Genomic DNA, 24,832 nt, shown 5'->3' with positions numbered 1-24,832 from the left:
GCCTGAGAAGTACTCAGGGAGTGGCTTGATTGTTCAAAGTGATCTACAAATTTGAATCAATTTTGGTGTTCGATCTCGCTCGCCTTTTGGTATATTTAAATTTAACGATCATAAAGAATAATCATAAAATAATCGACACATCAATATCAATTAGCATTAGAAAACTTAACAGCAAACGATTTCAAAAGTGAGCAACTCCTCTCTCAGTCGCATCTGACCCTAGCAATTAAGAGCACTACTTTCAGAAATATTGATGTAGTCAAGGTAATCTATACTTATTGCGAAAAGCTTCGGAAAACACAAATTGCCCTTAAACTCTTAAACATTTGCTTCATCTACGGAAACCAGTCGAAATCACAGAGTATACGGAGTCTGGAGTGGAATTTTATTCCCCCTTCTCTTGGAGCTCACGTATATATATATACTATAACACTGGAAAAAAAAAGTACTCGTATCACTCTGGAATTTTAGAATAAAGTGTGTCACAAAGGAAAGGGAGTCCAACGACATTATTACTAGTGTTCGGAGCAGAACCCAGCCGATTAGCTGCTTGCCAAATAGCACCTAATTCTTGGCCCTCAGCCGCTTATTTTGTTTGTTACTTATGTCTATGTCACTCATTTGTTTGTTAAAGCTCTGCGCTTGCTTGCCCTGCTAAACGCTCTCTGCCAGCTCGCTCTTCGCTATCTCCGCTTTGCGTCTGCCTACCGACGTCGGCCGAGCGAAGCTGCGCTTAGCGATCGGAGCGGCAATGTAAAGGGCAGGCAAGACACACTTGCAATTTGGATGTCACGCATTAAAGAACATATCGTAATTTTATTTCTGCGCCGAGTTTTGTTTAATTCGAAATAATTAGTCGGCCGATTGGGGATAAAAAACATTATCTCCACATAAAATTTGGTGACCCCGACGTGATCTCTGAGTTGCAGTGTCAATTAATAATCATTCGCGATCGACATTCGTTAGCCCTAGCAAATTTTCGGCGGTTAAGCACAATTCGGTGCTAAAACACACTTACATACACCTACATACACGCATTGCTGGCTATTAATTTCTCTGTCGCGACAATTCGGTCAGTGCAGTGCGGTAGGCAGTGCAGCGAACTCACTAATACACACAAGCGGAGTACAAAGCGGAATCGGACAGCTCGCACAGCCGCACAGCTAAAGGCATTAGCTCTAATCCCTTTGCTTTCGGTTCCCACGTTTATACGTATACAGGGTGTCTTTTTCGGTCGTGCTGAGAGACTCTTTTAAAACCTCAACATGGCAGCACCTGAGCCTACCAATGTCGCGAACGCAGCAATGCCGAGTGATGTAGATTTCTACAAGCACAAGGCCGAGTCCATCGCGCGCCAACTAAAGGCCATGGATCGCTTTCTTACCAAGGAAGAGCTTGCCGAGTTAGATGAGGCAGAACTTCAAGCTCGCTTAGAGCAAATCGAGCGAATGAATGCGGATTTCGATGCCGCTCAAACGAGCCTTGAAAGGCTGGATTTCCTGCAGTTAGCCCATGATGCCCGGCTGGACTTTTCGAATGTTTATGTCAAGGTTAGGTCCAGGCTGTCGCGGGAGTTGATGGCTGCTCGCACGGTAAATGTTGCCAATTCAACGGCTCGGCATACTCTCGAGGGGAATTCGTCGTTGTTCGCCTATAATAGTATAGGCCGTTCTCGAATGCCCGAGTTGCAGCTTCCGCGATTCAGTGGGAGCTACATGGATTGGCCAGAATTCCACGCGATGTTTTCGACAATGGTGCACAAAGACCATCGTATACCAATCATCGAAAAATTCCAATATCTTCGTGGATGTCTAGATGGTGCTGCGCTGGATACGATTCGTTCCTTGGAACTTTCTGAGGAGAATTACGACAAGGCGTTGAATTTACTAATGTTGCGATTCGATAATAAACTGTTACATTTTCAGGCACACGTCAAGGCTATTTTCGGGCTGCAAGGGGTGGAGAAGGGCTCGGCTATCGGCTTGCGCGCGCTCAGCGATAAAATCAATTCGCACTTGCGTGCACTTCAGACCTTGGCGACCCCGCAGGAGATTTCCGATGGGTTGCTGATCTTCATCATAGGCACGAAATTGGACCACAAGACCAAGGAGAAATGGGAAGAGAACTTGCCGACGTCAGGATTGCCTCGGTGGTCAAGCATGGCCTCATTCTTGGAAGCAAGATGTCGGATGCTGGAAAATTTGGGATCGGCTATGGTAACAATTCCTAGCCAGCAGGTGGGAGAAAGTAAACCTAGCACCCTAATCACCTCCATTAACGATCATAATAGCTCAACATGCAAGTATTGCAAATCCTCCGAGCACTACATATCCCGATGCCAGGCATTTATAGATCTCCCTGTTTTTTCTCGATACAAGGAGGGGAAGAAGCGCCATTTATGTCTAAACTGCCTCAACAAAGGCCATTCATTGCAACGCTGCAAGTCAGGGGCATGTAGAAATTTCCAAGCCAAGCATCACACACTGCTCCACATGCAGTCGGGCGCTGACGCTGAGTTGCCGTCGCCGAGCACGGAATCGACCCAGCATGATCCTGCAAGTGCCCTAGTAGCAAGCAAATATATTAGCCCTCCCCCCTCGAGTCAAAAATCTCTGCCTAGCCAAAACGTGCTGCTAGCTACTGCAATCGTATATGTCAGGGGCCGTTTTGGATCGCTTATTCCATGTCGTGCCATTTTAGATTCCGCTTCTCAGGTTAACTTTATAACATCGAGACTCGCCAATCAGCTGCAGTTAGATCCTCACCCGTCTCACGTTAAAATCGCCGGTATTGGAGAGTCAATTCTACCATCCAGCAAGGCTGTGGACATCGTCCTGCAATCTCAAGACGAAAGCTATCGCGGTTTCCTCTCTGCAATTATCACTGCCTCAATCACAGGAATGCAGCCTAACTTCGGCCTAGACGCAAAGGATTGGCCAATGCCAAATAACCTAAAACTAGCTGATCCTAATTTCGCCAAGCCCCAGCGTGTCGATCTGTTGATAGGTGCTGGCTTGTTTTTCGAATTAATGTGCGTTGGACAGATTCGACTGTCAGACCAATTGCCAACATTGCAGAAGACGAAACTTGGCTGGATAGTGTCAGGAAGTATTAAAAACTCTGAGAAAGCCCGTGCGGCGCTAGCAGCCGTTGAAGATCCCCCTGTCATCTCCGCTTGCGAGACTAATTTGTGCGATATTGTAAGGCGGTTTTGGGAAGTCGATGGAGATTATTCGCCCTCATCAATTTCGGAGGAAGATGTTCATTGCGAACAGCATTTCGTCACAAACTGCATTCGCCTAGAGTCCGGAGCTTACTCCATGCGTTTGCCAACCAAATTCAGTCTAGAGGAATTAGGAGAATCGTATCAGCAGGCGCTACGTAGATTTCTCAATTTGGAGAGGAAGCTAGCAAAAAATGCACAGCTTAAGGCAAAATATATGGAGTTTCTTCAGGAGTATCGTGATTTAGGACACATGTCGCCAGCTTCGCGGCAGTCAGACCTCCCGCAGTACTTCTTGCCTCACCATTGCGTCCACAAGCAGGATAGTACAACCACCAAATTACGCGTAGTGTTCGATGGATCTGCCAAAACAGCGTCTGGAGTATCACTGAATGATGCGCTTATGGCTGGACCCACCATCCAACCTAAAATTCTGATAACTCTGCTTCGTTTCCGCTTTTTTAAAGTCGCCTTGTGTGGCGATATCTGCAAAATGTACCGCTGTGTACGCGTTTCCCATCCCGATACGCACGTGCAGTGCATCCTATGGCGCAATGACCCGAAGGAGGAGATTCAGGTGTTCAAGTTGGAGACTGTCACTTACGGAACCAAACCTGCCGCTTTCTTAGCAATTCGTGCTATGCATCAATTGGCAAATGATGAAGAGTTGCGTTTTCCGCTTGGCGCTGATGTTGTTCGAAGAGATTTCTATGTCGATGATCTCATATCTGGAGGGGACAGCATTGATTCTGTCATCAAAATTCGTCAGCAGGTAAAGGAGCTACTTTCGAAAGGATGTTTTCCCATACGTAAATGGTGTTCCAATGAACCCGCTGCTTTGGAAGGCGTATCGGAGGCGGATCGCGAAAAGTTCCTTACCTTTCATGACGGGACTGAAGTAACCAAGGCGCTTGGTCTAGTTTGGGATCCCACCACGGACAATCTTCTGTTTAGCTTCGCTCACGTCGGAACCGCTGCAGGCCCAATATCGAAGCGTTCGGTCCTGTCTACACTAGCTAGGTTCTACGATCCTCTAGGGCTCATCTCTCCCATCATCACAAAAGCTAAAATATTTATGCAGTCGCTATGGAACGAAAGCCTAAAATTGAATTGGGACGAAAGCCTGCCCCAGGATCTACATACGACTTGGATTGAGCTGACTTCGCAGTTGTCGATGGTTAAAAACTTTAAGTTTCCACGTTACGTGCTTCGGCAGCAAGCCAGATTAGAAATGCACGCGTTTTGTGATGCGAGCCAAGCAGCATATGGCGCCTGTGTATACATGCGTTCGGAAGCTCTTGGCATTGTGCAAAGTCATCTCTTATGCTCTAAATCCAGAGTCGCGCCCTTGAAAAGTATGACTATCCCCAAGCTTGAGCTGTCCGCTGCCCTCGTATTAGCCGAACTAGTGTCCACCATAGTTAAGGGATTATCAGCTCCATGCCAAATACATTGCTGGTCGGATTCGTCCATAGCCCTTGCCTGGATTCGAGAATCACCATTGAATTTTAATATATTTGTTTCTAATCGAGTTCAGCGGATTCAGGAGCTCACCGCTGGAATGACTTGGCATCACGTGCCCACAAAGTTGAATCCTGCCGACATCATATCACGTGGAGCCACGCCCGCTGAACTAATGGATAGCAGCCTTTGGATCTCTGGACCACCATTCTTGCGTCTTGAGAGCTCAGAGTGGCCTGCAGGCTTGCAATTGCCGACCGATGTACCAGAACGTCGTCATGCAGCATTGGTTGTTTCAAACGAAAGGGATGTATCGTACGATTGCAAATTTCAAAACTCATTCGGATCCATGCAGCGCGTCTTTGCTTACATATATCGATTCTACATTCTCAAGGACAAAGGCATAGCGCGGTCGAAGGGTCAACTTACCGTATTCGACATCAAAAATGGTACGCATTTGCTCATAAGGGCAATACAGCAGCAACAATTTTCGGAAGAGATAAGGGCCCTCGCCAGCAAACAGGCCCTACCCCCAAAAGGCACGATGGCCTCACTGAATCCATTTCTGGATAGCTTTGGATTGCTGCGTGTTGGAGGCCGCCTCCAAAATGCCGAATTGGACTACGACGCGAAGCACCCGATCCTGCTTCCTAAGGGACATCCTGTCACTGTCTCTATTATTATCTTCTTTCACGAAAGGTTTCTCCACGCAGGAGCTCAAGGATTGCTCGGACTGCTTCGGCAAAAATTCTGGCCTATTGGCGGACGCAAATATGTTGCGGGAATCATTCGCAAATGTGTTAGATGCTTTCGTTTGAAGCCAGTGCTGAGGGAACATATCATGGGAAACTTGCCTGCGGATCGCGTAAGGACTAATCCAGCATTCCACACAACGGGCGTTGATTTTTGCGGACCCTTTTATCACAAGCCGGAAGTCAGAGGCAGGCCTCCTATCAAATGTTACATCGCTGTCTTCGTATGCTTTATCACCAAAGCAACTCATTTGGAAGTCGTTCGGGATCTATCTACAGAATCCTTTCAGGCAGCATTAAGGCGTTTTATAAGTCTACGTCCCAAACCTCGAATCATCTGGTCAGACAACGCTACAAATTTTGTAGGAGCAAAAAATGAGCTTTTGGAGCTTCGGCAAATGTTCCTCAGCGATCCTCATACGTCGGCTGTGTCACATCTCTGCGTTTCTAGTGGAATCGACTGGAAATTCATCCCCCCTCGCTCACCTCATTTTGGGGGTTTGTGGGAGGCGGCTGTTAAAGCAGCTAAATATCATTTTCATCGCATCGTCGGGACCTACATTTTTACTCTTGATGAAATTCAGACCTTGGCTTGTGAAATCTCTGCTTTGTTAAATTCCCGTCCGCTTTATGCAATTACAGAAAGTCCCGATGATCTAGATGTGCTCACGCCAAACCACTTTCTCAATGGAGCCCCGAAAGCTGCATTCGACGAGCCAGATGTGGCGCATCTCCGGGTCAACCTACTTAGTCGATGGCAGCGGCTGTGTCAAATGAAGCAGGCGTTTTGGAGAAAATGGAGCACGGCGTATCTTTCGATTCTTCAGGAGCGGAGCAAGTGGCGGTCATCGTCTCCAAACATCAAGCTAGGAGCGCTCGTCATGATCAAGGAGGAAACGCTGCCACCATTAAGGTGGCCGCTTGGCCGCATTGAGAGCGTCATCCCAGGAAAAGATGGAACCATCAGAGTAGCCGTCATCCGCACTCAAAAAGGCCTTTTCAAGAGGGCCGTTGGAAAAATAGCGGTTCTGCCCCTTCAGGATGGATCTGTTGAAAGCCTTTGCCTTCCAACGGGGGGTGAATGTTCGGAGCAGAACCCAGCCGATTAGCTGCTTGCCAAATAGCACCTAATTCTTGGCCCTCAGCCGCTTATTTTGTTTGTTACTTATGTCTATGTCACTCATTTGTTTGTTAAAGCTCTGCGCTTGCTTGCCCTGCTAAACGCTCTCTGCCAGCTCGCTCTTCGCTATCTCCGCTTTGCGTCTGCCTACCGACGTCGGCCGAGCGAAGCTGCGCTTAGCGATCGGAGCGGCAATGTAAAGGGCAGGCAAGACACACTTGCAATTTGGATGTCACGCATTAAAGAACATATCGTAATTTTATTTCTGCGCCGAGTTTTGTTTAATTCGAAATAATTAGTCGGCCGATTGGGGATAAAAAACATTATCTCCACAACTAGTTTTTAAAGAAAAACGAGGGGGAACGTTGTGAGTTGCTGCGGACACCGCAACTCTACAGTTATACCCGATACTTAGTCAGTATGGCTCTCCTCCGGCAGACGCCGCTAATATTAAACGACACGACAAAGAGTGCGTGCGAGAGAGACAGAAAATCAGTCTGAGCGTGACGTCGGGCGCTGCGTATCCAGTGCAAATTGATTTGTTCCTTTAGGCAATAAAAATTATCTGATCTGGTCCAGATTCAGCAATCTGATAGATATGGTCGTTATCTATGATTCTGCGTTTTTAGTTTTCTCAAATCTGCAATATTGTGGATGCAACAGATTTTCGTCTTTTGTGGGGGCGGAAAGGGGTGGGGCGAAATTCTGAGATATACGTTTTATAGTGAGATCTAACAGAAGTGCGGATGCCAAATTTGGTAACTCTAGGCTTAATAGTCTCTGAGATTTGTGGATGCCACAGATTTTCGTCCTTTGCGGGGGCGGAAGGGGGTGTGGCGAAATTTTGACACAAAACGGTCAAGGTCCGATATCACAGGAGTGTGGATACCAAATTTGGTTGCCGATTTGGATGCCACAGATTTTCGTCCTTTGTGGGGGCGGAAGTGGTCGGGGCGAAGTTTCCAGAAGTCTGGATACAAAACATCGTTGCTCTAGCTCTTATAGTCTTTGAGCACTAGGCGCTGAAGGGGACGGACAGACGGACGGACGGACAGACAGACATGGCTCAATCGACTCGGCTATTGATGCTGATCAAGAATATATATACTTTATGGGGTCGGAAACGATTCCTTCTGGACGTTACACACATCCACTTTTACCACAAATCTAATATACCCCAATACTCATTTTGAGTATCGGGTATAATTATAATGAGATTATCTTCATTCGCGATTCGAAAACTGTTTCGACTTCTCATTTTTTCTTTGAGTGAATTTATATTTATAAACCTTTCAGCCCTGTTCTTCTTTCTGTCTGTGGGAACATCTGGAATTTGGAGACTGAGAGAGCTGGAGCCTAGGAAATTGCCCAACAAAATTGGCTCTGAGTTGCACACCCAATCCTCTACTAAAATTCTTTGTGTTGGTGCAGCTGCAAAAGTGAAATCAGCAAATGACAACACTTCGGAAAGAGTAAGTAGAAGGGGGACAGACGTGATTAATGTAAAGTTTATAGTAGTATATATAGTAGTATATATATATATATATATAGTAGTTGAGCCATGTCTGTCTGTCCGTCTGTCCGTCCGTCCTAGATCTGAACCAGATCGTATAATTATTATAGCCAGAATCAAGAAAACAATTTCATTCTTTCTCGCTCTGTCTCTCTCTAACACACAGGTTTCATGGTCGGTTTTGCCAATTGCAAAATATGAGTTCAAGGATCTCAGAACCCATAAGAGCTAGTGTAGTGGTCGCTTGTCGGGCGGATAGGAAAGCATATTTGTGTTCTTCGCCTGAAAGTATGCCCGATGGTATAATATATTATATTATTTATACAAGTATATATCACAACTCACCGAGATACTTATTAATTATTAAGTTTAGTCCCCATAGTTAGTGTATAGTTAGGTTGGCTTAATTTCTTGTTGTGGTGTTACATGTTAAATGTTCCTGGTCGTGTGAGGGCCAGCGCCATCTAGGGTTGACATTAAGAATATGCTTAAAAACGAACAAAAAAATCTCCCCACCATGTCCATAACCATTCAAGGTGAATGGCGAAGGATCGTGCAAAGGCAGATCCGGAGAACAAAATTTTTGTTGGTCAGTAGATCCGCCCAAATCTTTCTTTCTGCTCGTGGCCGTACAAGCATTCAGTTGCGCGGTGAGAAAAAAAATAATAAAAATAAAATTAAACCGCCGTAAATAACCGTGGTGTGAAACCAAAGTGCACTCGATCGAGAAAAAAGAACCCAAGAAAGCAGATTGGGCTCTAATCGAAAACGTGAGTACCGGCCTTCGACAGTGCTAGGCGCCTCGAAGTTAGATTTTCCGACTTTTTCTGTAGTTTCCGCTTGGAGGTGAGCAGCCCCAACACAAAAAAAAAAAACACCTGGAGAAAGAAGGAATTAGCACCTCACCCCCATCCCCCTATTTTCGCAGTGCCAGTTCCAACCGGGTAAATATGTGCATGGAGTAACTGTTAGAAAAAGTAGCCTGATCAGTATTTTCAAATTCCACATTAGAATCGGCACTTAGTTTGGGAATTATCCAAAAGCTGCAGCCCGAGCTTTAAGCCCCCGCACTACGAACCAGCTGATCCACCAAGTCGCGGGCAGTGAACTTTGGCTGCGCGAGACGAGGACAGCCGTCTGAACGGGCTTAGTGCGGCAAAGTGGCGTAACCGTTTCGCATTCAAAACCGGGCCAAGAAACGGAAACCGGTGCTTGCAGTCAGCGTAGGCCCGAAGCCGCTTAAATGTTCCTACCGGGCGGGAAAAAATAGTGCACCACGTGTGTACATAACCTCCCGGCGACCCCTAGTGGTATCGCCTCTCTTGTTCTTCTCGTGATTCGGCCTTACTGTTCCAAACGTTTATTTAAAGTGCAGTGGAGGCCAGCGTTTGTCTTATGTGCACGTTCGTGTCATTATGTAGGCTGAATGAAAACTGTAAGAGATGTGCTCACATACATATGTATACACCGCCCACTGAAAGCCACTGAGGCCAGTAAGATCCCACCGTGACTCGCATTCCCTTGAACCTAGCAGTCCGTTGATATGTCTGTTTTTGTGTAGTTGGATATACTTAGTGTTAATTGTAACAGAAAACAAAAAAAAACCAGAAAAAAAACCCACCAACACATGGAAAGTTTGAAAATGCATTTGATAAAAGCTTAAAAGTTTGAGCTTAAAAGCGTCCGCTCGGCCGGGTCCCCTCCGCGAGCTTATGCCATGCAGCACGCGCTGTACGATTTTGTTTTTGGTTTGCAGGTAAAAGTTTAATGCACCCACACACAGCCACACGCCCAGCTACGAAAGATCTTTCGCCGCGGGAACACAAACAAAAACTGAGTGAGCTTTATAATATACCAACAACATTACATTTTATTGCCTCCCAAAATTCCGCGAGCGTGGCAAAAGCTTCGTTATTTTTTGCTAGAGCTGTTTGTCGGTCGTTGACCTCACACTCTTAAAGTAGTCACAGCTGATTGGCCTTCTGCCTTTACAATACGCTTGGTAGAACGAATAGTATGTCCAACTACTCCCTGAAGCCGATGTGCTGGGACATGTGTACCTATATTGCGCTATAGTATTATCTTTCTATCTAAGGAAAAATCATTAGTTTATATCGCACTATAAAATATCGTATATGCACTTATAACTATTTACACTTATCGTATTTATTTATCTAAATATTCCCTAGTAATAATAGCTATATCTCTTGTGACGCTTTTCGTTCCTCCTTTTGTCCATTTAGCCTTGTCTTGGAGTTCTCGGTTAGTGTTTCTTTTTTTCTTGTAGCATGAATATAGTATCTGAATATAGTTTCTAATAAAATGATTGTTAAGATGAATATGTGCTAGACGTTACCGCAGTTGGGGGAACCATGCCGCTCGTAAGCGAAATAGGATGACCAATACCGGACACTCCAGGGATCCTGATATTATTATTGGCTCTTTCAGGATCATGGTAGGGTGGGCGTGGCACGACTCCGTGCCAGCAAAGCAGAGATTTCCGCCGCGGTGGTAGATCCCTACTCCTTCTCTGCACTATCTTTGCCCCACTATACTTTCCGTACCCCTAACGATCCTTTCCTTGTCTGTCCCCCTCCCATTACCAAAAAGAGTACGCGAATTTTAATAAAATAATACCAGCAGGAGCGAAGCAACCTAACTGGAGGGTTACCCCAAAGAACCCATCCCCATTTCCGACCAGAGATCAGCCGTGGAAGCGAGCGCGTACTCCTTCTCAGTTAGCCGACCACCAGCTTCATCGTGCGAAGATTCTCTTCGTTACTCGTTACAGTAATAATTATTTTATTTGGCGCCCAACGTGGGGCCGAAAGGCCTGAAGGTCAGGGTTGACGTAATTGTAAACGTTACAAAGCGGAGTAACATTAACTTATATGGTTGTGTGTGACCCCAGCCAAACTTGACCCCGAAGCAGAAAAATTGTTGAGAAAGTCCATAACACCTGCGAGCAGTGCATAGTCATGCACTGGCTTAAGATTTTTGTTCCCTGTTTCCCACCCCCCTTCCTTAAAGCCTTCCTTTTGTCCTGGAATTGGATCCTGTGATGGTGGATGCTTATTAGTTTCCGATAACGGTTAGCCCGCATCGGAGTATGATCCATAACCCTTGCTCGATGGTAAGCTGCTCTGGAATCGATAATAGCTTCACCATAGCTTTATTGCCGAGCAGTATATGCCATAGCAGTGAGATCTAGATGGATTCACTGGTATGTGGAAGTTGGCTGGACACAAGGTTATTAGTGGAGTAAACGTCGACCTGCCGCTATACAGAAGCATATTAGTGAATACATTCGCCCGTATCCCTTGGAAATTGACAGGTACCTTGGGTAGCTTTGGTTCAGTTGTCGCCGGAGTCAGCTAGAAGAATCAAAATTATTTTTTGTTGCCGCTCAACTCGAATCGGGGTTATTAGGGTGCCTCCGTCTTTTGTTTCTCTTTCTACTTTCTATTGATTGGTCTATTAGTGCGCCGATTTATACAGCAGGTTATCGCCGGCCGAACGTGGTACCCCTGGTGCTGGTGCGTTTCTTCGTGCTACGCTTCCGGCCCGGACCGATAATGGCTGCGAAAAAGGTATAGGTCGTAGCACGCAGAGACTATTACAAACTCCCCGTAACCGCTTCGGTAATGTTTCCCCGATGGGCGGCTGACGAACACCGTCGTGATCCTGGTATGGGCACGCGTGCAAGAACGTCGTCCGTCCCTATGTTTAGGCGTTCGCCGCAGACAGGAAGGGGCCTAGAGCTACTACTTGGGTCAAGATTGCCGAAGATACCTTTTCTTTATTTCCCCCTTTTTCGATCTACCACGCATAGTTATTGGCAACCTTTCGGAGGGAAAGGGTTGCATGGTTTCCCCCAAAATCTCTCTATCAAAGATCGTTTTTTTTGCTTTCCCCGTTATTATTGTTTTTTTTTGGTAATATTTGTCTGAACTAGATTTATAGGAACGTGCTTAAAGCTAGTTAATATATAGGATAACTTTACAATGCCGGTAGACCGAAGCCCGGATTATAGGATTCAGCCAAAAGAGAGCGAAACCGTTTGCTGTGTATGCACGCAAGAAGTCGAATACCCAGGCCAACTATTAGCTACCAGCTGTAACCATTATTTCCATCACACCTGCTTTAGTGCACGTTCAGGAAATAAGAAAGTCTGTCCAGTGTGCAGAACTGCGCTGAGCAAATCGACCCTTAATTTGGCAGAAGAACTAGAAGCAGCTCAAGCCCAGGCAACCAACCAGGGGCAGTTGCAGTGACCAGATCCCGTTCGAAAACACTTAAATCACAGCAAAACCAATTATCCGCAGCCAATATGCAGAGTGGGGTCCGAAGTGTTAGCCAACCCGAAGGGCCTAGTGTGTCCGGTCCAATGGCCGCTCCAGATCGTCCTAGAGGCCAACCGCCAAACTCTGCGGCAGCAGTGGTGTCAGCTTCAGCAGCTCGAACGGGTCTGCCAGCCACGGATGGTAGCTTGCAACAGACCATTGCGGACGCAGTGACAGCCGCACTAGCACAGCACACTCAAATGCTAGCTAACGCGATTGAAGCGGGGTTTCAAAGATTGTCGCTCCAGAATGCAGCTCCAGTTCCAACGGAAAGGGTACACCCAGCCCATAGGCAGTCCTCTCCCGTTAGGTCAAATCAATCCTTTGAGCAACTCTTTAGGTTATCCGCCAGGGAAAACGCAGCATTGCCAAACTCAGCGTCCGAGCGACCGACTAACTTGTCAGCCCCACCCGAGTCGCAGCAATCACATCAGTTGCGCGCGGATCGGATTAGCCAGATAATCGCGAACTGGAAGTTGAGATTCTCAGGGCGCTCCTCTATGTCAATAGATGATTTTTTGTATCGCGTCGAAGCTCTGACCAGCCAGACATTAGATAGCAATTTGGAATTGTTATCTCGCTACGCGAGCAACCTGTTCGAAGGAAGCGCGGGTGAATGGTACTGGAGGTATCATAAAAGCGTACCAAGAGTGCGCTGGATTGATCTCTGTATTGCTCTGAGATCGCAGTTTTCGGACGGCAGAACAGATTTAGAAATCAGAACCGCGACCACCCAGAGGAAGCAGAAAGTCAACGAACCGTTTGACAGTTTTTATGAGGCCATAGTGGCGCTTGCAGACAAGCTCGTGCAGCCGATGACCGAGCAGTCCTTGTTAGAGGTGTTGCAGGCAAATCTGCTCGCAACTTGAGATTTTATATGTGCCCATACCGAACATTGTGCAGTTGCGACAAGTGGTCCGCAAGCGTGAAAGGTTCATGGAAAATACTGCTAAGCCAATCCCGGCTACTCGACGATTTGTTCCTCGCAATCAGGTGAACGAAATGTCCATCCAGACAGAAGGTCTGGCAGAAGGCGATTCGGAAGAAGCTGACGCTTTTGATATCGACGCGATGACGCTTTCTTGCTGGAAATGCAATAAACAAGGCCACCGATATCAAGAGTGCGAAGCAGAGCGTAAAGTATTCTGTCATGGATGTGGTAAGCGGGACACATATAAACCATCGTGCCGAAAATGTAGTTCGTCAAAAAACGAGTTGGCTCGTGCACCGATATCGAGTGCACGCAAGTTAGTGTCAAAGGCAACGAATACGGAGTAACAGGGGCTACGTCAAGCTCACTCCCCCTACCTCCTGACATGATAACGACCACTATGATACTAGTACAGGACGACGATCAGGAAACGACCCCTGCGCCTAGCAAAACTCGAGACCGTAAGCGTAGGAAGCTGTTCCGCACGCAGAGTAAAAATGCGCGCAGAGCATTATTAGCCTCTGTTATTAGTAATATCACTGACCTACGACCCTACGCCAATGTCACTCTGTTTGGCAAGACGATAAGTGGATTAATGGACACAGGCGCCTCAATCAGCTGCCTTGGGGGTAAATTTGCAGAGGAGTTATCTCGAACAAACCCTGAGGTCAAGCCGATGAAGTCAGCCGTGCGAACCGCAGATGGGAAAAAGAAAGTTATTCTAGGTAGGATCTCCACACTCATTTGCTTTCGTGGAAATTCCAAACGAATATGCCTTTATCTTGCACCATCGTTATCGCAGGAGTTATATCTAGGAATAGACTTTTGGATAAGCTTTAATCTACTGCCGTTCTTCTTAATGAGCAAAGCGAATAACCACAGTTTGGCGGCTATAAACTTTGACAACCCGATGCAAATACCTTTGTCGGAATTACAGCAGAAGGAACTAGTAGCGATAGTACAGATGTTCCCTTCGTTTGCCGAAAAAGGATTAGGAAAGACAAACTGGCTTACACATGACAGAAATTTCCGAGACTCGGCCCATAAAACAACGCCACTACGCAGTGTCGCCTGCAGTCGAAAAATGTATATACGAAGAGTTGGACCGAATGTTAGGCCTTGGGGTGATTGAAGAATCAGATAGCCCGTGGTCTTCCCCGGTAGTAATTGTGCGTAAGCCAGGTAAGGTTCGCCTTTGCCTTGATAGCCGGAAAGTTAACGGAGTAACAGTCAAAAATGCTTACCCTATGCCCCTCATTGATGGCATTTTAAGTAGACTTCCAAAAGCGCAGTTCATTTCAAGCATCGATCTTAAAGATGCTTACTGGAAGATTCCGCTTACTCCAAGGGCTCGGGAGAAGACGGCTTTTGCTGTGCCTCGGAGGGCGCTATATCAATTCACGGTGATGCCGTTTGGTTTATGCAATGCCCCACAGACCATGTCCAAACTGATGGATAAAGTTATCCCACCATCTTTGCGAAATGAGATTTTCATTTATCTCGACGACTTATTGGTGATTTCGGAGTCCTTCGAGAAGCACATGTCCGTGTTGAAAGCGCTGGCCGACCGACTGTCTCAAGCTGGACTGACGATAAACGTAGAGAAGAGCAAATTTTGCCTGAAGGAAGTGAAATACCTGGGCCACGTGATAGGGTATGGGATGATACAAACGGATCCCGAAAAAGTTGCTGCTATTCGGGAGTTTCCAGTGCCACGATCGGTGAAGCAAGTGCGACGATTTTTGGGAACCACTGGATGGTACCATAAATTTATTAAAAACTATGCCGGAATTGCTGCCCCAATATCAGATACACTAAAGCAACGTCGATCGTTTGTATGGATCAACGAAACGCAAAGGGCGTTTGAAAGTTTAAAAGACCAAATGTGCGAGGCACCAGTCCTACATAGCCCCGACTTTACCATTCCATTTGCCATTCATTGCGATGCCAGCCACACCGGAGTTGGCGGCGTGTTAATGCAAACGGATAGCGATGGTAATGACATCCCAATCGCATTCATGTCTCGCAAGCTGAATCAGTGTCAGCGAAACTATTCAGTCACGGAGAAAGAGTGTTTGGCAGCCATAATGTGTGTGAAGAAGTTTCGAGCTTATGTGGAAGGACACGAGTTCTCCATCCATACCGACCATGCATCATTGAAGTGGCTAATGTCACAATCGGACCTAAGTTCTAGATTGGCAAGATGGGCTCTCAAATTGCAGGGGTTCAACTTCAAAATTTTCCACCGCAAAGGTAGCCAAAATGTTGTCCCAGATGCTCTGTCGCGGGTGCACACCGAAGATCTATCGGCATTCAGCTGCGATGGATTGGTAGACCTGCAGTCTGATTGCTTCAAGTCGGCAGAATATTTGGAACTAATTCGAAAAATTAAAGGCAACCAGACACAGATGCCAGACATTAAGGTGATAGATAATATCATATATAGGCGAGCAGAACACGCGGCTGCTGATCAGATCGCTGACGACCTGTGTTGGAAGCTGTGGGTTCCAACGGAGCTGGTGTCCGATGTACTAAAACAGAGTCACGAACAGTCGCTAGCAGCTCATAGCGGCATTGATAAAACGTTGGAGAGAGTTCGACGTTATTATTATTGGCCAAGTTTAGTAACCGATGTGAGAGCGTTCATAAACAGCTGTTCGGTCTGCAAGTGCACCAAGTACCCGAATCGTTCGTTACGACCCCCATTAGCTCCAGTGAAGGAAACTCAACGAGTGTTTCAGAAGTTGTTTGTGGATTTCCTGGGTCCGTATCCACGAAGCAAATCCGGAAATATCGGTATCTTCGTTGTTTTGGACCATCTTTCAAAATATCCGTTTTTAAAACCCGTAAAGAAATTTACAGCGGAGGCGATAACTCGATTCATGGAAGAGGACCTATTCCATTGCTTCGGGGTACCCGAAGTGGTTGTGTCCGACAATGGAGTACAATTTAAGTCCCATCACTTCAATTCGCTGTTGAAAAAGTACAATGTGCAGCATTTTTATACGGCTGTGTACGCACCTCAAGCCAACGCATCGGAACGCGGTAACAGATCCGTTATTGCCGCCATTAAAGCTTACATCAAGCCAGATCAAACTAATTGGGATGAGCAGCTTAGTTCTATTAGTTGTGCCTTACGATCTAGTCTGCACTCAGCCCTAAACGACAGCCCCTATCGGGTTGCATTTGGACAGCACATGATCACCAATGGAGACACCTATCAGCTCTTACGAAATTTGCAGGTTTTAGAAGATCGTACCGTGAGTTTTGGTCGGGAAGATTCGTTTGATGTGATTCGAAAAACAGCCCAACGAACAATACAAAAACAACACCAACGAAACGAACATCAGTACAACCTTCGAAGTCGTGAAGTGGCGTTCAAAGTTGGCCAGGAAGTCTACAGACGCAACTTTCAGCAGAGCAATTTCGTTAAAGGTTTCAGCGCAAAACTAGCTCCTACTTTTGTAAAAGCTAGAATAAAACGTAGGCTTGGTCACAGTTATTACGAGTTGGAAGATCCCCAAGGTAGACTTATCGGAAAATACCACGCTAAAGACATAAAGCAGTGACCATCCTAATACAGGTTAACGGTTTTCCTCCAAGCGTCTATCACCCTTTGATGTGATTAACACCAAAGTGTGATCTTGGCCGGGGGGATTTGTAGTGGTCGCTTGTCGGGCGGATAGAAAAGCAGATTTGTGTTCTTCGCCTGAAAGTATGCCCGATGGTATTTGTACAATTTATATATTTATGTATATAATATATATATAAATATATTTATATATATTATATTATTTATACAAGTATATATCACACCTCACCGAGATACTTATTAATTATTAAGTTTAGTCCCCATAGTTAGTGTATAGTTAGGTTGGCTTAATTTCTTGTTGTGGTGTTACATGTTAAATGTTCCTGGTCGTGTGAGGGCCAGCGCCATCTAGGGTTGACATTAAGAATATGCTTAAAAACGAACAAAAAAATCTCCCCACCATGTCCATAACCCTTCAAGGTGAATGGCGAAGGATCGTGCAAAGGCAGATCCGGAGAACAAAATTTTTGTTGGTCAGTAGATCCGCCCAAATCTTTCTTTCTGCTCGTGGCCGTACAAGCATTCAGTTGCGCGGTGAGAAAAAAAATAATAAAAATAAAATTAAACCGCCGTAAATAACCGTGGTGTGAAACCAAAGTGCACTCGATCGAGAAAAAAGAACCCAAGAAAGCAGATTGGGCTCTAATCGAAAACGTGAGTACCGGCCTTCGACAGTGCTAGGCGCCTCGAAGTTAGATTTTCCGACTTTTTCTGTAGTTTCCGCTTGGAGGTGAGCAGCCCCAACACAAAAAAAAAAAACACCTGGAGAAAGAAGGAATTAGCACCTCACCCCCATCCCCCTATTTTCGCAGTGCCAGTTCCAACCGGGTAAATATGTGCATGGAGTAACTGTTAGAAAAAGTAGCCTGATCAGTATTTTCAAATTCCACATTAGAATCGGCACTTAGTTTGGGAATTATCCAAAAGCTGCAGCCCGAGCTTTAAGCCCCCGCACTACGAACCAGCTGATCCACCAAGTCGCGGGCAGTGAACTTTGGCTGCGCGAGACGAGGACAGCCGTCTGAACGGGCTTAGTGCGGCGAAGTGGCGTAACCGTTTCGCATTCAAAACCGGGCCAAGAAACGGAAACCGGTGCTTGCAGTCAGCGTAGGCCCGAAGCCGCTTAAATGTTCCTACCGGGCGGGAAAAAATAGTGCACCACGTGTGTACATAACCTCCCGGCGACCCCTAGTGGTATCGCATCTCTTGTTCTTCTCGTGATTCGGCCTTACTGTTCCAAACGTTTATTTAAAGTGCAGTGGAGGCCAGCGTTTGTCTTATGTGCACGTTCGTGTCATTATGTAGGCTGAATGAAAACTGTAAGAGATGTGCTCACATACATATGTATACACCGCCCACTGAAAGCCACTGAGGTCAGTAAGATCCCAAGCATTCAAGCATTCCCTTGAAACTAGCAGTCCGTTGATATGTCTGTTTTTGTGTAGTTGGATATACTTAGTGTTAATTGTAACAAAAAAAAAAAAACCAGAAAAAAAACCCACCAACACATGGAAAGTTTGAAAATGCATTTGATAAAAGCTTAAAAGTTTGAGCTTAAAAGCGTCCGCTCGGCCGGGTCCGGGTACAGCACGCGCTGTACGATTTTGTTTTTGGTTTGAAGGTAAAAGTTTAATGCACCCACACACAGCCACACGCCCAGCTACGAAAGATCTTTCGCCGCGGGAACACAAACAAAAACTGAGTGAGCTTTATAATATACCAACAACATTACATTTTATTGCCTCCCAAAATTCCGCGAGCGTGGCAAAAGCTTCGTTCTTTTTTGCTAGAGCTGTTTGTCGGTCGTTGACCTCACACTCTTAAAGTAGTCACAGCTGATTGGCCTTCTGCCTTTACAATACGCTTGGTAGAACGAATAGTATGTCCAACTACTCCCTGAAGCCGATGTGCTGGGACATGTGTACCTATATTGCGCTATAGTATTATCTTTCTATCTAAGGAAAAATCATTAGTTTATATCGCACTATAAAATATCGTATATGCACTATTTACACTTATCGTATTTATTTATCTAAATATTCCCTAGTAATAATAGCTATATCTCTTGTGACGCTTTTCGTTCCTCCTTTTGTCCATTTAGCCTTGTCTTGGAGTTCTCGGTTAGTGTTTCTTTTTTTCTTGTAGCATGAATATAGTATCTGAATATAGTTTCTAATAAAATGATTGTTAAGATGAATATGTGCTAGACGTTACCGCAGTTGGGGGAACCATGCCGCTCGTGAGCGAAATAGGATGACCAATACCGGACACTCCAGGGATCCTGATATTATTATTGGCTCTTTCAGGATCATGGTAGGGTGGGCGTGGCACGACTCCGTGCCAGCAAAACAGAGATGTCCGCCGCGGTGGTAGATCCCTACTCCTTCTCTGCACTATCTTTGCCCCACTATACTTTCCGAACCTGACCATTGCCGGCCCACATTCGAAAATCGTTTTTCAAAAACTCTCGTTCGTTCTGGCGATGATGTCACAGTTTGAGTGTATATATATTAAGTATATATATTCTTGATCAGCATCAATAGCCGAGTCGATTGAGCCGTGTCTGTCTGTCCGTCCGTCCGTCTGTCCGTCCCCTTCAGCGCCTAATGCTCAAAGACTATAGGAGCTAGAGCAACGATTGTTTGGATCCAGACCTCTGTGATATGTCACTGCTACAAAAATATTTCAAAACTTCGCCCCGCCCACTTTCGCCCCCACAAGGGGCGAAAATCTGTGGCATCCACAATTTCGACGATACGAGAAAACGCAAAAACGCAGAATCGTAGAGGATGACTATATCTTTTAGAGTGCAAAATCTGAACCAGATCGTATAATTATTATAGCCAAAATCAAGAAAACATTTTCATTCTTTCTCGCTCTGTCTCTCTCTAACACACAGGTTTCATGGTCGGTTTTGCCAATTGCAAAATATGAGTTCAAGGATCTCAGAACCCATAAGAGCTAGAGCAACCAAATTTGGTATCCACACTCCTGTGATATCGGACCTTGACCGTTTTGTGTCAAAATTTCGCCACACCCCCTTCCGCCCCCGCAAAGGACGAAAATCTGTGGCATCCACAAATCTCAGAGACTATTAAGGCTAGAGTAACCAAATTTGGTATCCGCACTTCTGTTAGATCTCACTATAAAACGTTTATCTCAGAGTTTCGTCCCACCCCCTTCCGCCCCCACAAAAAACGAAAATCTGTTGCATCCACAATATTGCACATTCGAGAAAACTAAAAACGCAGAATCATAGATAACGATCATATCTATCAGATTGCTGAATCTGGTTTAGATCAGATAATTTTTATAGCCAAAAGGAACAAATCAATTTGCAGTGGCTACGCAGCGCCCGACGTCACGCTCAGACTGATTTTCTGTAGAGGCGTCTGCCGGAGGAGAGCCATACTGACTTAGTATCGGGTATAACTGTAGAGTTGCGGTGTCCGCAGCAACCCACAACGTTCCCCCTCGTCTATGATTCTGCGTTTTTAGTTAATTTTTTTTTTTATTTTTGCCGCATAGTTTGCATAAATTTCCGTTTGGATTTCCATTGCCATTGCCATTGACTGCCTCGTTAGCTAGCCCCTTAGACCCATCAACTTTTGATTGATTTGATCCGATACGCTACGCTCCTCAGCTTAGCTAAAGATTAATTTATAAAACAAAAGATATACAAAAAGGGTAATAAAAGAGTAAAGAACAAGATTAAGAACCATTAACCATAATATGTGCGTAAACAACACACACATTTTGAACCGAATCATATCAAATGCAAAAAAAAAACAAAACGAAAACAGAAAACCAATTAAAGATAATAAAACTATTATAACGAAAAGAAAAAGAAATAAAAATTCAAGAATGCATAAATCTAATATTTTCAATTACAAAATATTTACTCTGGTACAAAATGGTACATACAGTAATGATATTCGATTATACAATATTTACTGTCTATATAACCATTATATACTACTTACTTGCTGACAACAAATTATTAAGGGTTTTGTTCAATTTCATTATTCGTATGTTAATAAAAACAATTTCAGACTAACTTAAACTTATAGGCTTCTCTGAATACGGGTTAAATGCTAGTGCTGTGCTAGTTGATTATTACTCGTACAATAAATACTATAGCTTAGAGCCATCCTGCGTCCCTGGTCACCGGTGGATCAAGCCTTCAGAACAACAAAATCAATCAAACAACAACAATCAATTCAAAAATCAATCAACCAACAAACAAAAATTGAACACTACAGCTAAAAATCTTGTACAGGCTTCTACAGCTGAAAATCTTGTACAGGCTGAAATATTCTACATTCTACAGCTGAAAATCTTGTACAGGCTGAAAATATTCTACATTCTACAGCTGAAAATCTTGTACAGGCTTCTACAGCTGAAAATCTTGTACAGGCTGAAATATTCTACATTCTACAGCTGAAAATCTTGTACAGGCTGAAAATATTCTACATTCTACAGCTGAAAATACATTAATTATGTATAGTACATGTACTACATAAAATAAATAAAATAAAAAACAAATTTCTATTATTATTATTATTGTTATTATTATTAAAATTAATATAATTATACTACATACTACAAAATATTTTCTAACGTCTTATTTAATAATTTAATTTTTTGGTCCATTACTTGGAGAGCCATGAACACTACAGTTGTAGGGTTTCTGTACAGTACTGGGTTTCTGTTGAAATCTTCTTTAAACGATACTTTCATTATGTTTATAAAAATTGTTGATAAATGCTTGCCACGTTCCTCGAAGGTATTGCTGTTCATGTTGTTAAAACATATTGGTTCGTTTCTAAATTCGAAATGTTTTTCAACAGCGCGTAATAAGTTCATTATTTCATTTTTAATGATTTCTTTAACTTTATCAGACATTAGGTAGTCGGGCAAGTTGTCTACCGACTTCGTAGCCTCAAAGATACTCTTGTAATTTTCTTTCCTGTATTCCTTGACATACATATTTGACAACAACACATCCTCATGTATATCATTTTTTAGGATAACCTTTTTGAGGTGGGGCAAATCCCACAATATGGGGAATTTTCCCCTTACACTTTTGCACGGCATGAAATTTGCCAAGCAGTGGTCGGATCAAACTGCCAACAGTTGACTTGACAAGCCCCCACTCTCAACCTCCCTCAATACTAAATCGAGTCCTTCCTTGACCGCATTCCTGCCTAGTGAAGATGTTTTGGAAACGGGACAAATGTGGAAATACAAATAATGAATTTCATTCCCGTTAATTGGGATTGCAGCGACTGCAACAATTTTCCATTAAGTACCGGTCCTTTTGTGGCATATTGGTACCACGGCATGTGATACTCATCCATGTAAATGGAAAATTCTGAGTCGCTTAGTTTCTGTAAATTTACAGTCATGTTAATGCGTCCATTCATTATCTTTACTTGCATTTTCAGTTCTTCCAATGCGTCCGTTACCAGATTTTCAGGGGCCTGTACCTTTGTGCAATTCATTGCTCGCTTGAAGGTGACCAATATCGTTGACCAGATCATCGTTACCGACGATACCTGGAGGAAGAAAAGTCTGATTCACCTGCTCCAATGTAATTGCCACAATCTACTCACCTTCAGTGTCGTCGTCATCAACATCCATAGGCAATGTACTAACCAGCCGGTCCAGCGGTCCACACGGCAGATGTTCCTCTGCCTCTTTGTCCTGATACGGCTCGAACAAATTGAGTTCATTTATGTCCTCATCGAAACACGACAATTGCGACGGCTCCAACAGATTGAGTTCATTTATGTCCTCATCGAAACACGACAATTGCGACGGCTCGAACATATCTTCCTCTATATGCTGATACGGCTCGAACAGATTGGGTTCCTTTATGTCCTCATCGAAACACGACAATTTATTCATTTCTGAATCTATCTTTTTATCCATCTTGGCGCGGTTCTTGGGTTACTCTTATTAACTTATTTCACTCTTTTCTCTATTTTTGTCGATCGTCGAATAACTCGCCTCAGACTTATCGCAGTATAATATCGCATAAAACCTATCGCAGTATCATATCGCAGTATAATATTGCATAAAACTAATTGCAGTATAATATCTCGATCGGTTAGGGTTAATATATGTTGCCTTACAATTATTTTATTTTTATTTTTATACATGTTGAAATCAGGAAACTAGACGCGGAATTATGTGATATTTATCGGTCCGTATCGTATAGCAACAAAATATCTGTAAACGTTCTTCCTTCTTGATCGTCGTATTCGAATAAATGTGTGTTGGCATATCGAGTACATTGGTATTTCTTATAATACTATCGATGAGTAAATACCAAAACCATACATGCCCCGTTATTTAAAACATAAATAAAGAACACAAAATAAGACAAAGATGTACATTAATTTGGGAGGTGTAAGAATTGACGGGGTGGACAGTGCCCTTGTTAATGCATTATGCGGGATATACTGGGACCATCTGCAAGGCCGGAAAGTGCAAAGTCCGAAAGCACAGGAAATTGCCAACATGACGTTGTCGTTCGGTGCAGCCCAAGTTTGCGACATAAGTGCAGCAGGAGTGATTAATTTGTACTTTTTTTTTTCTGGACAATCAACGTAAGGGTAAGTAAATTAGTTACATTTATATTATATTCTTCTAATAATGTATTCCATTCAGCGGGGACGACGCACGCGAAGTATGCTGAGCCTGTTACTCCGGTGCAGAATATTTCTGTTCTGATGATATCTCAGGATATTGAGGATATTGACAACAATATGAACGGTGATACGGAGGAGTCGGCCACAACTCACGATATTGAGGATATTGACAATATGCACGGTGATACGGAGGATTCGGCCACAACTCAGGGTATTGAGGATCTTGAAAACAATATGCACGGTCATACGGAGGAGTCGGAAACAACTCACGATATTGAGGAGAATATTGACAACATTTCTGACAATATTCACAATATTTCTGATTATACAGTCAATGATATGGAGTGTACTATTTCTGATGAAATATATGATTTGTCTGAGCCAGTGCACCACGTGGAGGAGAAGCAGGAGCAGGAGGTTCGGGAGGATCCGCACTTAAGTAAGTAAATAAGTAAAATTTAAAAAAAATACATATAATAACTTCTTAATTCTCCAGACATGTTAACTGAAGACATTCTTAGTACTGAAAGTGGAAAGGACAATTTGAAAACACCGATTTCCCCTAAGGCTTCGCCCCCCGTGCATGGCAGCAAGTGCAAACTATGCGGCAAAATGATTGGAAGGTTGAGCACCTTGGGAAACCACGTAATGAACCAACATTACACAGCAATAAGAGGTATGGTTTCAAAGAATTCGAAGACAATGCAAAAAATTTCTGCCGTTTTTAAGGAAAAAAAAGTGACCATGTTAAGACTATCAGAGGAAACTGGGGTGCCGGCCGAATATTTGAGGGCGATAGTCATGTGCAGCGATGACTATAAAAAAATTGGGTGCCGCTTGTGGGCCGCCAAGACGGATGCAGAGAAGCTGAAGGACATCAACCAATAACTGTTTCGTTTTTTAATTTTAATATTTGATTTGGCTTGAGTAGACTGATCCAGAGAAGCTGAAGGACATCAACCAATAACTGTATCGTTTTTTAATTTTAATATTTGATTTGAGTAGAAAAACTCGCCTGTTAATCGTAAATGTAACGACTGAAAATAAACTTATTGACAAAAAAGGGAGGAGTATTTATATTGTGTGGGTGCCTTTGGGTCAAGAAATCATCAAAGTTATTCACGTCGCACAGTTTGGGAAAAAACTGGACTGGAGTGGAGTCGACTGGAGGGACTGCAATGACACTTGCCGGCTGGCGGCCTCTTGGAAATTTTAAGCCTCGTTAAGCTTCTGGTCAACCG

At 44.2% G+C, this 24,832-nt stretch overlaps 1 long non-coding RNA gene across 1 annotated transcript; it reads left to right on the top strand.

The window, feature by feature from the left end:
* Positions 1-24,000: 24,000 nt before the first annotated feature.
* LOC117195153 lies at positions 24,001-24,268 on the top strand. Its single transcript, XR_004474962.1, has 2 exons — positions 24,001-24,030; positions 24,088-24,268. It is a non-coding gene; the product is annotated as an uncharacterized LOC117195153 (long non-coding RNA).
* The last annotated feature ends 564 nt before the right edge of the window (positions 24,269-24,832 follow it).

This window comes from Drosophila miranda (assembly GCF_003369915.1).
Source record: "Drosophila miranda strain MSH22 chromosome Y unlocalized genomic scaffold, D.miranda_PacBio2.1 Contig_Y6_pilon, whole genome shotgun sequence".
Lineage (NCBI taxonomy): Eukaryota > Metazoa > Arthropoda > Insecta > Diptera > Drosophilidae > Drosophila > Drosophila miranda.
Note: the sequence above shows the minus strand (reverse complement) of the source record. Positions and strands in the feature narration are given on the sequence as shown.